The sequence below is a fragment of the Thamnophis elegans genome, chromosome 15, assembly GCF_009769535.1.
Source record: "Thamnophis elegans isolate rThaEle1 chromosome 15, rThaEle1.pri, whole genome shotgun sequence".
Taxonomy (NCBI): domain Eukaryota; kingdom Metazoa; phylum Chordata; class Lepidosauria; order Squamata; family Colubridae; genus Thamnophis; species Thamnophis elegans.
Genome location: NC_045555.1, coordinates 42,550,662 through 42,564,478, shown reverse-complemented (window position 1 = coordinate 42,564,478; position 13,817 = coordinate 42,550,662). Strand labels below are relative to the sequence as shown.

Below are 13,817 nucleotides of genomic sequence, written 5' to 3'. Positions count from 1 at the left end.
CCTTCAAAAAAATCTATCTGTGCAAAACGATCTAAACCTAAACTTCTATTTGAAAACATATATGTATTGAAATGAAAAGCTGTTTTGTAAAGGAAAAATGAAGACGTGTATAATGATTAGCCACAGCAAGTTGTGCTTCAGCAAATCTAAAATTAATTGTCAGAATGGGAACAACTAGAACGTTTCTTTTTAAAAGCCTGCTTTAAATAAATGAAAGCAATATATTGTTTCATTTCGGTTTGCATAAACCTGTCATAAATGTTTCATTGTGCTGATAGAAAGGTAGAAATGCAACAAGCCAACAGTTAAATAGCAAAAAAGGTAAGCTATCTACTAACTGAATCCCATGACTCTCTCAGCAACTAACCTCCTTGAAAACGAGGGAAAACAACATTGAATTGTCTGTGATACTAACTTTACGGAACAATACATGGAGAAATTCCCATTTCAGATGTGGCTGATAATAACCTTAGGAGCTACAGACTCCAAAAATTGGATTTTGACGTTTGAAAGCTTTCTAGCTCAGAAAACACTAATATTAAAATCTTCTTTACAGATTCTAGTAACAGACAGTACAACCCATTGATCAACTCAAATGCTATATACCTATTACTGACCTCCCCGCACCGCAGCCTATGGTGGAAAATTGCATACATCATACCTGAGCAATTTCAGAGCACCACCACCTGGAAAAGTTCTCCTTGATTATGGCGAACTTGCAACGTGTCACTCTGGTTATTCTCTAATCATTATATCAAGCTCCAAAGGTTGGTTTACAGTTCTGTAAGTTAAACTTTAACTGGCCTATCTCTCTGCTCTGTGCAGCCCTTTGACCAGATAGCTGGGTCACTGCTGCTCATTCTCTACAAAATCTGTTTACAAAACCCGCAAGTCACAAGTCAATAGTGGAGCTAAATAGATGTCTATGACAGTGTTTCTCAACCTTGGCTACTTGAAGATGTTTGGACTTCAACTCCCAGAATTCCCCAGCCAGCGAATGCTGGCTGGGGAATTCTGGGAGTTGAAGTCCAGACATCTTCAAGTGGCCAAGGTTGAGAAACACTGGTCTATGAGGTGAGAAGAATATTATTTTAAAATTGGTCAGCTGGATTACCTGGGAAAATGTTCAGGTACAGAAATCTACTCCAACCTAATTTTATCTTATCAGTAGAATAACTCCCTGCGGACTGTCTTCAGAGCTTCAGGAAAACCCCTGCGGGTTAGATCCTTATAATGTCTACTTTGTAAACTCAATTTTATCCTAGGTAACAATTTGGAGTAAGGCACATATTGGCATATGGTGAGGAGGCGTTTGCCATTGTTGGCAGATAAGGAACTGAAATATAAACAGAAGTACATCATTTCAAAAGAAAAATTAATCTAGTTATCACCAAAAATATTTTTGCACCAGTATAAAAAGTTTTCACTGTAAGTTCTATACTCTATACACAGTCTAGCGAATCAACTTTTGCAGAAGACAAAAAATCCAGCAATTCTCCAATGATTAGTAGATCATTGGAATAGTAGTACATCATTAGTAGAACTATGCAAAATCTTTAAAAGAAACACTTCATAACACATGGGCCGTTTCCCAGAGGAGTTCACATAGAACTACAGATATGCTACTGAAGCAGCTATCTAGCTCTGGATTGAGATAGAGATGGAGCTGCTTTAATGAGTTTTCCAAGAGAGATGCATTATACACACTCCCAAACAATATGAAGCACTTCTTCCAAAAGATTTGTGGAGCCTTGATAATTACTATTGCCAAAATCAAGATTCCTTCCTTCTCATGCTATTTCTCCCATGAGAAGTAGACTACTTCTCTTTCTGTCTGTCTGTCTGTCTGTCTGTCTGTCTGTCTCTCTCTCTCATATCTATCTATCTGTCTATCCATCCATCCATCCATCCATCCATCCAGGGGTGGATTCTGGCAGCCGCTATTGCCAGTTCGCCCATGGTTGCGCAGCACATGCGCACATGCACAGTACTATAAAAATAGTATGGCGGCATACAATATGGCGGCACTTACGGTGCTGTCGGAAGAACCGGTTCAGGAGTGTTGCAGGCCTGGGTCACTGCCGGTTCCAGTGACCCAGGTCCCCAAACCACGACCGGTTTGGTCAAACCAGGCTGAACTGGTAGGAACCCACCACTGCATCTACCTGTCATCGATCTGAAAATTTGGTAAACCTTTTCCCCTAGGGGAAAAACCTTAACATCAATATCACAGTTCTAAATATTAGTATTTTAAATAAACACAAGACAAATCATAATCCTTCCCAAACTACTTGAACTCCATTTAAATCTTTAGCAAGGTTATGTTTTCTGTAGGTCTATGAAATATACGTCTATTACATTATAAACCTGTTTTGATATCTGCTATTCACTGAACTAATTATTTTAAAAAGTAAGAAATGGCTCTTAAGTTCAAAAATAATACTAATTAGTTTATTTAGTTTATTTGTCTTGTATGCCGCCCACTCCCGAAGGACTCCGGGCGGCTCACAATAAACAAGGAAAAGGGATAAATAGACAAAAACAACACTTTAAAATGCGCAATATTCACAGTTTCCGTGGGGTTGGATATTTCACAAGCCCCCCGGCCTGCTGGAGCAGCCAGGACTTGGTGGCTTTGCGGAAGGCCGGGAGGATAGTAAGCATCCGGATCTCCACGGGGAGGTCATTCCAGAGGGCTGGAGCTGCAACAGAGAAGGCTCTCCCCCCGGGGAGTCGCCAGCCGACATTGGCTGGCAGATGGAATCCGGAGGAGACCTAACCTGTGAGATCTAATCGGTCTATGGGAGGTAATCGGCAGGAGGCGGTCTCTCAAGTACCCAGATCCGATGCCATGTAGGGCTTTATAGGTAACGACTAGCACCTTGAAGCGGGTCCGGAGACTAATGGGTAGCCAGTGCAGGTCGCGGAGGATAGGTGTAACGTGGTTGTACCTGGGAGCACCCACAATTGCTCGCGCGGCTGCGTTCTGGACTAACTGAAGTCTTCGAACACTCTTCAAGGGCAGCCCCATGTAGAGCGCGTTACAGTAATCTAGTTATTCAAATGAATATCCACCAATGCATGTCTATGTTTTAGGTTACAGAAGTGGGAAAATACGATATGGAATTTATGATTGAACACATCCACACCTATAACCCAACACTCAAAAAGTAATCAAAGGAAAAATAAATATACTGTACATACCAATTATTAATCAGGAATCCACAACTTTTGAGGAAATGTGAGAGCATTTGGCATATCTGGGGGTTCATGCAAAATAACTGTTGTAGGACCTGCCCATTTGCAAATGGCAGTGGACCTAAAAGATAATAATTAATCAGATTTATTGCCATTCTCTCCAACTTACCCAGCCATAGGAACCTATTGGGTTAGGGAGGGGGTGGTTGAAAAAGGCAAGATGGTGCTTATGCCTACGTGAGTGAAGCACTGTTTTACATGCCCTCTTCATCCAATACACATAAAAAATATAGTGTCTAACTCAGTGGTGGGTTTCAAAAATTGTTCGAACCTTCTCTGTGGGTGTGGCCTCCTTTGTGGGAGTGGCTTGCCGCCCATGTGACCGGATGGGAGTGGCTTGCTGCCCATGTGACCGGATATGAAGATGTCGACGACACTTGTCAGAACCACCTTAAATCACCTCACACACAGCACTGGCATGCATAAGAATATGATGTAAACTTGTTTTTTAAAAGGCATCTTTGGTTTGCGTTAAAACAACTTCAACCCACACAATGTTCTGATTGCACCACAAACGCAGTAGTCATCCTTACCTTTCACAGAGGCACTGATTTTTATAAATAGGAGCATGATAGTGTAGAATAATCATATCCAAGGACCAGTGGTGGGTTTCAAAAAAAAATTGGAACCTCTTCTGTAGGGGTGGCCTGCTTTCCGGGTCCACTGGTGGAACCTCTTCTAACCGGTTCGGTAGATTTGACAAACCAGTTCTACTGAATAGGTGCGAACCTGTAGGAACCCACCTCTGGTCTAACTTATAGCTATTGGATTGGATTAAGGACTTCCTTTTCAATGAATCAAAAGTAATTTGTTTCCTAGCACTAATATTTGTCATCTCCTCATACTGACTCTTCCGACAAACTCGGTCCCAGTGCTCACACAAACACACACACACACACAAACACACACACACACACAAACAAACCAACACACATACACAAACACACACACACTGTTATTGCAGTAACAGAAACCAGGTTAAACACATTGCTGTCTTTAATAAACTGGCTATGCTGTGGAGATGCCCCCTCTAATGTTTTTAATTTCAGCATGATGAACAAAACCAGTTAGAGAAGGCGTGTCCCGAATGTTGAGTGAATGTTGTGTTTTACTGTTTCTAACTGTGCAACTGTTTTACTGTTTAATTTATTCTCGTTCACACTTTTTTTTGTATTTGTCCTACACTCCCTTTCCCCTTTTATTGTAAGCCGCCCTGAGTCCCCTCAGGGAAAAGGGCGGCCTATAAATGTATAATAAATACCTAAATACCTAAGACCTGTGGCTAGAACTCCCCGGCCAGCATGGTCCACGGGTCTTAAAGTTGCCAAGATTGGACACTCCTGATTTAGAGTGTGAGCAAAGCAATATTTTCTTCTTTGACTCGTTCTTAATATGCTGTCCCTCTTCTTTTAAAGCTGTTTTTGTCTTACCTTGCTTAAAGGCTTGGCGAGATGGTTGATCTCTTTGGAACAGAACAGAGTGGGTGGAACTTCCAATTTTTCAATTGCAGCCACCGCCATCTTGATTTCTTTTTACTACCTCCATCTTGGATAGTCCTGCTGCCTTCTTAACCTTTGCTCCTCGGCCGAGCCGAGGTGGCGCAGTGGTTAGGGTGCAGTACTGCAGGCCACTTCAGCTGACTGTTATCTGCAGTTCAGCGGTTCTAATCTCACCGGCTCAAGGTTGACTCAGCTTTCCATCCTTCCGAGGTGGGTGAAATGAGGACCCAGACTGTGGGGGGCGATATGCTGACTCTGTAAACCGCTTAGAGAGGGCTGAAAGCCCTATGAAGCGGTATATAAGTCTAACTGCTATTGCTATTGCTATTTTCTGCATAAGGGATATCTCAAAATACCCAAAGTCATAGTATCATTTTTTTATTTTCTAACAAAAGTTTAGGGATCAATTTAGGCTCAGGGGCATTTTTGGAAATAAAAGTAACAACAAAGGCTGCTCTGTTGGTACATGCCAGCATCCCCCACTTTTTTAAAAAAAAATATACGGCTTTTAAAAATGTTAAATTTTAGGAAGGAGGAAATGCCTGGTAGTTGCCATTGGGAAATTTAGTAATCAGTAGAAGTATCATGGAATAAAGACTTATCATCTAGTTTCTATTTCAGCTGTTTCAGAGAAATAGGCTATTTCTGTAGGGATATTAGATAATGGAAACTCCAAGAGCACAGCATCTATTTTTGTTCTCAGACAGGAATCTAATTTCTTTTGTTCGTGTCTCATATTATGCTTTCTAAACAGGACACAGTCTTAATTAGTTATCAGGACACAGGGTTCCTAAATTCTTCCTTCTTCCAATATTGACATGGGGTTCATAAGCATAACCATAGACACAAATCATGTGCCGGTGATTGCAGAGGTGCTGAGATGGCCAGGACTTCAAGGACTGGTTCAGCACTACTGTAACTTTAAATGTTCATTACCGTATTTTCACCCATATAACCCACGGGTTATATGCGTTTTTTACATACACAGCACGCCCCCGCGGGGTATATTTAAAAGATACTAACGGATAACTCGGTGTTGCCCGGGTATTTATTTATAGGGGAAAAATCAAAGGTGGGTTGCTGCCGGTTTGGCCCGGATCAGGCAAACCGGTAGTAGCAGTGGCGGGAGGCAATGCCCACCCGTCTGGACACTTCTGCACATGCACAGAAGTGGTGCCTGAACCAGTAGTAAAAAGATTGGCAACCCACCTCTGGGGAAAATGTCTGGACCAAACATAATTTCTAATGTTGGATTTTCCCCTTTAACAGAGGGCGCCGCCTTGTGGAGTACTGTGAAGCAGTTACCATGGCAACTTCACTGCACTGTACAGTAGAAACCAGTACAGCAGTACGGCACAACAGGCTGTACCTTAACAGAACACACACCCCGCGGGTTGTTAGGGGTGTCTTACCCCCACAGTATTTTTCTCCAGAGAGTAAGTCATCTGTGTACCAAGTTTGGTTGAAATTGCTCAAGGCATTCCAGAGTTATGCTGGAACACACACACACACACACACACACACACGGATTCACTTATTAACTGGACTGAATTTGGACTGAAGCCTGGAAACCCTCTGACTGATTTTGTGTAATTAACTAAAATCTATGTGAGAAAGAACATCTGGAACTTTGCAAATATATTTTTATTTATTTATTTATTTGTGTTTTATTCATGTATTCCCGGGAGGCAGGGGCTGTTTGGCATCTTAAACGGATGCTAATTGTTTCATTGGCTCATTTTACTTTTGCAATCATATAAAAGACAGATAATAATAGGTACATTAATATTTTGGGCCTATAGCCACTAGGTTTTTGTATAAGCCTAGTCAGATGACCATGAAGATAAAATGTTGTGGATTACAGGTAGTCTTTCACTTAGGACCACAACTGAGCCCACAATTTCTGTGCTAAGCAAAACATTTGTTAAGTGAGCTTTGCCCATTTTACGACCTTTCTTGACACAGTTAAGCGAATCACTGCAGTTATTAAATTAGTAACATGGTAGTTAAATGAATCTGGCTTCCCCATTGACTTTGCTTGTCAGGAAGTCACAAAAGGTGATCACATGACCCCGGGACACTGCAACCATCATAAATATGAGTCAGTTGCCAAGCATCTGAATTTTGATCACATGACCATGGGGATGCTGCAATGGTTGTAAGTGTGAAAAATGGTCATAAGTCACTTTTTCCAATGACATTGTAACTCTGAGCATTCGCAGTAAATGAACTTGTAAATTCAGGACTACCTATACACAAGATTATAGTTCTTGGATGGTCTTACACTGCGGGTAACAAATTCAGGCAGTGAATTTTGAAATACACTCTGGAATAAGAGGGACCCACAATTAAAAATCTGCATATCAAGGATAAATACAGGTAGTTCTCGATTTACCACAGTTTGCTTAGAACAGGGATCAGCAACCGACAGTTCTGGAGCCGCATGTGGCTCTTTCATCCCTCTGCTGCGGCTTCCTGTCACCAGTCGGTTCCACAAGTGATTGGACTTTTGGTTAGGACAGGTAGAGGAAAAAGGGACACCGTGCTAGAAGGAGATTCTATGGTTGGGGAACCCCGACTTCCTGTCAGCAGAGGAAAAAGGACACCGTGCTAGGAGGTGACTCTATGGTGGGGGAACCTGACTTCCAGTCGACTCCAGAATTGAATGGGGGGCTTCCGGTTAGGAACTTTGTGACTCTTTGATTGTTTAAGGTTGCTGACCCCTGGCTTAGAAAGAACAAAAAGAACTGTGATAAAATAAGTCTAGAGTCTCTTCCCAAAGGTGCTTTTTCAAGAGGCAACTTGACATTTTGCTTCTCATCTAAGAAGCTTCTTCAGCTCTTCTTGGATGAGAAGCGAAACATCTTCAGAGAAAAACCAGAAAGTCCAGTTGCCTCTTAAAAAAGCACATCTAGGACAATCATGACCTGGATGACTGAGAATCTCCATAGACATCTAGAGTCACTTAGATAATGTCTGTATGACAACAAATCGGATCTCCTTCACTTTTTTTTGTGAGGAGAAAATCTACCTTAATGACTAGCCAGAAAGAGTCATGATAGCAATACGACCTGTAAATCCACTTGTTCTCTTGGAGCCTGGCCATTGTTGAAGGATATCTCTTTGCTGTGCTGGATAGCTTATTTGAATATATTTATCTTTGACCCACATGGCTCCCCCTAATAATCTAATCTTCTTGGATGAAGAAGCAGGAAACAGGACAGAAAAAGGAAAGAAAAAAGAGAAGATTGGTGGCAAGAAATGTCAAGTTCAAGATTCCATTTTGAACCATAATCTTCAGGCCCTTCCTTCTGAATTTGGGCTACGTGTCCAAGCATTCATTACATAAGTGGAATTTACATAGGATTTTGACTATTATTAACATTTTCACTTACAACAATCTGACTATTGGACTAATATTGGTAGAACTGTCACCAAACTGATTCTTGTTATCAAAAGGAAAGGAAGGAAGGAAGGAAGAAAAGAAGGAAGGAAGGGAAAGGGAAGGAAAGGAAGAAAGAATCAGCTCAGGCTACCCTTGAAAAGTGTTTGGAGACTGCAACTAGTCCAGAATGCAGCCGCACGAGCGATATTGGGTGTACCTAGGTACACCCACGTTACACCTGTCCTCCGCGAGCTGCACTGGCTACCTATTGGTCTCTGGACGCAATTCAAGGTTTTGGTTATTACCTTTAAAGCCCTACATGGTTTAGGGCCAGCATACCTGCGAGACCGCCTACTGCCACACACCTCCCAACGGCCGGTGAGATCCCACAGGGTGGGCCTCCTTCAGATGCCGTCAGCCAGACAGAGTCGGCTGGCGGACCCCCGGAGGAGAGCCTTCTCTGTGGCTGCTCTGACCCTGTGGAATCAGCTACCCCCAGAAATCCGGACCTTACCCACTCTCATGGCCTTCAGGAAACCTGTTAAAACCTGGCTATTCCGGCAGGCCTGGGGCTGTTGACCTCACTGTTGAGGTCCAGCCCCGATCATAACGAATGTATGTGTGTCGATTTTAACCTGTTTTTATTTTCATTTTTTATTACTTTTTTTTTCTTCGTTGTAAGCCGTCCGGAGTCCTCCGGGATTGGGCGGCCTAAAGATCGTAGTAATAAATAAATAAATAAATAAATAAATAAATAAATAAATAAATAAATAAATAAATAAATCTGCAGTGCTCCTATTTAAACATCCAGTCAGATTTCAAGATAAACGTTCATCCTTCAGTAACCATCTAGCATTCTATGACTACCCACGATAACAAATTCTCATAAGTTAATTTTGAGAGGAGCATTTGTGAAGTTTCCTTCCAGTTTCCTGCAAGAGTGCTTATTATTCCAGCTCCTCGGAGGGGAAAAATGCTATTTGTGCAGAGGATGAAGAAGACTTGTATTTTGCAGTTTGGTTAAGATCCTCCTTGATTAATACCATTTGTTTAGGCTTATCGACTTGTCATTAATGATGCAGTGGAGTATGAAAACAAGCCAATCTTCTAAAAATTACCCTGTGTCTTTCTCGCTAAATTCAGTGGAACCGACTTCGGAACAAACGTACAATGCCAGATGTGCATTGCACAGTTAGAAACAAACATGTGATTATTCTCTCCCTCGACTATTACATGCAAAATTTGATAATTATTGTATGACTTGTAGAGGAAAATATTATGATGAAAGCAAAATAAAATTGTTTACTTTTTCATCAGTTTCAGTAGTATAGGCCAGGGATGTAAAACTCAATTTCAATTAGAGCTGCATCAGGGTTGTGTTTGACCTTGGGGGGCCAAGGTGGGTGTGGCCAGGGTCATCACTTATGTTGGGGCACCTATGGCGGCTTTCCCAGGTGGTTTACCACTATACGTCCCTCCCGAGCTCCATTTTCAGCTGTGGTGGCCTCCTATAATCTTCTAAAAATGGAGCTCGGGAGGGCTGTATAGTGGTAAGCCACCTGGGAAAGCCAAGGGAAACCAAGGGAAAATTGTGGACATGTGATGTGACACTTGAAAAAATATATCATACTTCACTTAATTCTCCAGAGAAAGATGGAAGACAAAGAGGTTCAGGCAGAAGAAGAACATTATGGCTTCAAAATCTAAGGGACGGGTTTGGACAAAACCCAGTAGCACTTTTTCATGTGGCTGTTGATAAAAGTAGGATTGACAACATGATCGCCAACATCCGATGACAGATAAGGCAGAAGAAGAAGAAGAAGAAGAAGAAGAAGAAGAAGAAGAAGAAGAAGAAGAAGAAGAAGAAGAAGAAGAAGAAAAAATGTTTATGATTGATTTAAGTTGCAATTTCTTGAGGATATTTCTGGAAAAATAAAATACAGATTCTTGAATTATGCAAAGTTTTATCTGTTCAATTTTATCCATTGCTTTTAATAATCTGCTTATTGTAGGATTAAAAGTCATTCATTTTTATCGTATTGAACCAAATATTATTGTACAGACCATCTGGAAGTCTTGGTCTTTTGATAGAAGCAAGCCATCCATAAGGTGATGTGATCCGAAATTGTCTATGATCCAGGTTCAACAACTGGTTCAGGAGAATGACTGATTTGTTATTTTGGATTTAGCTTCCTTGTAAAAAAAATGTCTTTGAGGCAAAAGCAGTGATAATTATTTTTAGACATGTTCTTGTGTTGTTAGTGTAGCAATTATTTGAGATAATACACGTCAAGGAATGGAGCAGTTCACGTCTTGTGTGGCCAGGATGGTACTATTTTAATACTTTCAATTCAACCGCAATATTTGCTTTAAAATTTTCCATCAATTTAGGTGACACTGAAATACTATTGAATCTTCATAACATCAAAAGCTTGTTCCATCCTCTTAACGCAAATTCTAGAATTATTGGTATTTTGCTTCCACTGCCATGGTATAGCCTAAGGATGCCTGGAAAATGCTACTATTTTGAAATGTTGACTCGTGAAGCAAAATCATTTAAAAAGGAGCCAAACTTAGATCTTACTGAGCTGAGGTGGCGCAGTGGTTAAATGCAGCACTGCAGGCTACTTCAGCTGACTGCAGTTCTGCAGTTCGGCTGTTCAAATCTCACCGGCTCAGGGTTGACTCAGCCTTCCATCCTTCCGAGGTGGGTAAAATGAGGACCCGGATTGTTGTTGGGGGCAATATGCTGACTCTGTAAACTGCTTATAGAGGGCTGAAAGCCCTATGAAGCAGTATATAAGTCTAACTGCTATTGCTATTCAAACTTTCCTCTTTTTTTAAAAAATGTTACTTTAAAAAAACAAGCCATATCTGTATTTTTTCCAATCCTTTCCTCAACGTCTTAAAAAATAGTGATAATTCAATAGCAATAGCAATAGCAGTAGACTTATATACCGCTTCATAGGCCTTTCAGGCCTCTCTAAGCGGTTTACAGAGAGTCAGCATATTGCCCCCAACAATCTGGGTCCTCATTTTACCCACCTCGGAAGGATGGAAGGCTGAGTCAACCCTGAGCCGGTGAGATTTGAACCGCTGACCTGCTGATCTAGCAGTAGCCTGCAGTGCTGCATTTAACCACTGCGCCACCTTGGCTCTTAATTCAAACATTGAATAAACTTTTTGTGTTCATTCAAAATCTCATTTCCTATAAAATCTATCTAGAAAATAGGATCTAGGATTTAGGAACCTGGTTCTGAAAGATATTTTAGAATTTGATAGGCAAAACGATTGAGCAATGATTTTTGTTTCCCCCACTAATTAAATGTTTAGTTATAGCCAAGAAATGCATATGTATGTGTACATCCATAGACACTACATTTGAATTGATTTTTCTTTAACGTTTTATTATTATTAAAACAATGGCAACTCAAGGCAGCTTACAGAATATCAAAACCACATCTAAAAACTGTAAAACTAATTAAAAAATCAAATAAATTAATGTAATAAAATCATCCTCACCTCCCGCCCCAGTGATAGCCGATCACACGAGCCATTTAATGGGCTCGACCATGCTCTGGGTTCTCCAGGCCTGCTGGCAGAACCAGGTCTTCAGTGCCTTCCTGAAGAGAATTAGAGAGGGGGCCATTCTAATCTCTGGGGGAATGATGTTTCAGAGGGAGGGAGCCACCACAGAGAAGGCCCTTCTTCTGGGTACCACCGGGTGTATCTCCCTTGGAAATGGGACCAGCAACATTCCCTGTAGATCCCCTGCAACAGAACAAAAAACTCCAGATGGGTCAACAAGGCCATCATTGGCCAGTAGATGGAACTCCTCCGGGTTCAATCTACTGGCCAATGCCATCTGGCTACTACCTGGGGGAGGGCCTTCTCTGTGGCTGCTCCAGCCCTTTGGAACGAACTCCCTGCAGAGATTCGGACCCTCACCTCTCTCCAGGCTTTCCACAAAGCCGTTAGAACCTGGCTGTGCCGGCAGGCCTGGGGTTGATGAGTTCCCTTCCCCTCTCGAATCGTGTGACTGTTGACTGTCTTTTAAAATTCTCTTTGTACCTTGTTTATTGTATTTCCTTCTTGTTTACCACCCCTCCACCCTGGGTTTGTTAGCCGCCCTGAGTCCGTCTGGGAATAGGGCGGCATATCAATACAATAAACCTTAAACCTTAAACAAAGCATGTTTTAAAAAATGGCAGGTCAAGATGGCAGGTGTGGACAAGGTAATTGAAATTCCACATGTTTATGTGTTTTTCAAATGTGATACACATAGAGGTTGGTAGAACTTTGATCCAACCATCTCAACTTCCCTTCTGACATACCTTTACAGAACAATTAAGATGGTAATTGCAACTCTAAAAATGGTGAGTCAAAATTGGCATTTCCTAAAGAGTCTGACAGCCCGTTCTTGAATGCAGTTGACCTAAATCATTGTGATTAAAATAAAATAAACTACTGTATTTTTCGGAGTATAAGACACACCGGAGTGTAAGATGCACTGAGGTTTTGAAGAGGCAAATTAAAAAAAAAAGTTTTTGCACTCTGCAGACCTCCCAAAACGGCCCTTTTTTCACAAAAACAGACCCATTTTTTTTAAAAAAGGGCATGAATAGCCTTTAGGAGGCTTGTAGAGTGCTCCTGGGGGGTGAGTTCTCCAAATCCAAATTTTGAATAATAAGTGAGAGTTGTCCACTTTGCTTTTCCCCTTCAGTTATTGATGGCAAGAATAAAACCTACCCAATAGTTGATTGCCCATTGCTGGTGAGGAAACATAAATGGCATTTATGTATTTTGGTATTAAATTTGTGGCTTCTTCTTGCTGTCATTCTGAATTTATTAAGATACTTTGTGCATGAACTGGTGATCCTGAAACTCTTCGTTTACATAATGGACATCTCTGAGATTGGAATCACCAGTTTGTACCTCAAACCTCACGGTGCTTGTCACTGGCAGAAGGTTTTGGTTCTGGCTAGTAATGTTGAGAAAGTGTGGAAGGTCATCCTTTCCTGCATGGGAAATGAGAATTTTCATTTCCAGATGCCCATGAGAACTGAGGAATTTGGGATTATCACTGGGGACAGACAATACGTATATATATAGAAACAGAGGTGGGTTGCTAATGCTTTTACTACAAGTTCGGAAGCCCTCCCGCGCTTGCTCCCTTGTGATGCATGCACAGAAGCATTTGGGTGGGTGGGCGGAGCCTCCTGCTGCTGCTACTAAGGGTTCAGCCAATCCTGGCTAAACTGGCAGCAACCCACCTCTGCATATAAACATGTACATTTGTATTTGTATTTGTATTTTATTATTTGTATGTCGCCCTTCTCCGGGAGGACTCAGGGCGGCAAACAATTCAAGGGGGAAAAAAGGGGGAATATAAAAAGACAAAATACAAATAATAAAAGTAGACAACAGTCGCACAACCATACATGTCGAGAGGGGAGGGAACTCATCACTCCCAGGCCTGCCGGCAAAGCCAGGTTTTGACGGCTTTTCGGAAGGCCTGGAGAGAGATGAGGGTCCGAATCCCTGCGGGGAGTTCATTCCAGAGGGCCGGAGCTGCCACAGAGAAGGCCCTCCCCCGGGTAATAGCCAGGTGGCATTAGCTGGTAGATGGCACCCGGAGGAGGCCGACCCCGTGAGATCTAATGGGTCTGTGGGAG

General features: G+C 41.8%; 1 protein-coding gene across 2 annotated transcripts in view; it reads right to left on the bottom strand.

Moving 5' to 3' along the window:
* Positions 1–746, bottom strand: part of A1CF (APOBEC1 complementation factor) — a 63,617-nt gene extending 62,871 nt beyond the window's left edge. For both annotated transcript variants that reach the window (XM_032232115.1, XM_032232116.1), the window contains exon 1: positions 662–746. The gene's annotated coding sequence lies outside the window, so the exon portion shown is untranslated. The remainder of the gene's footprint in view (positions 1–661) is intronic.
* Between the last annotated feature and the right edge of the window lie 13,071 nt (positions 747–13,817).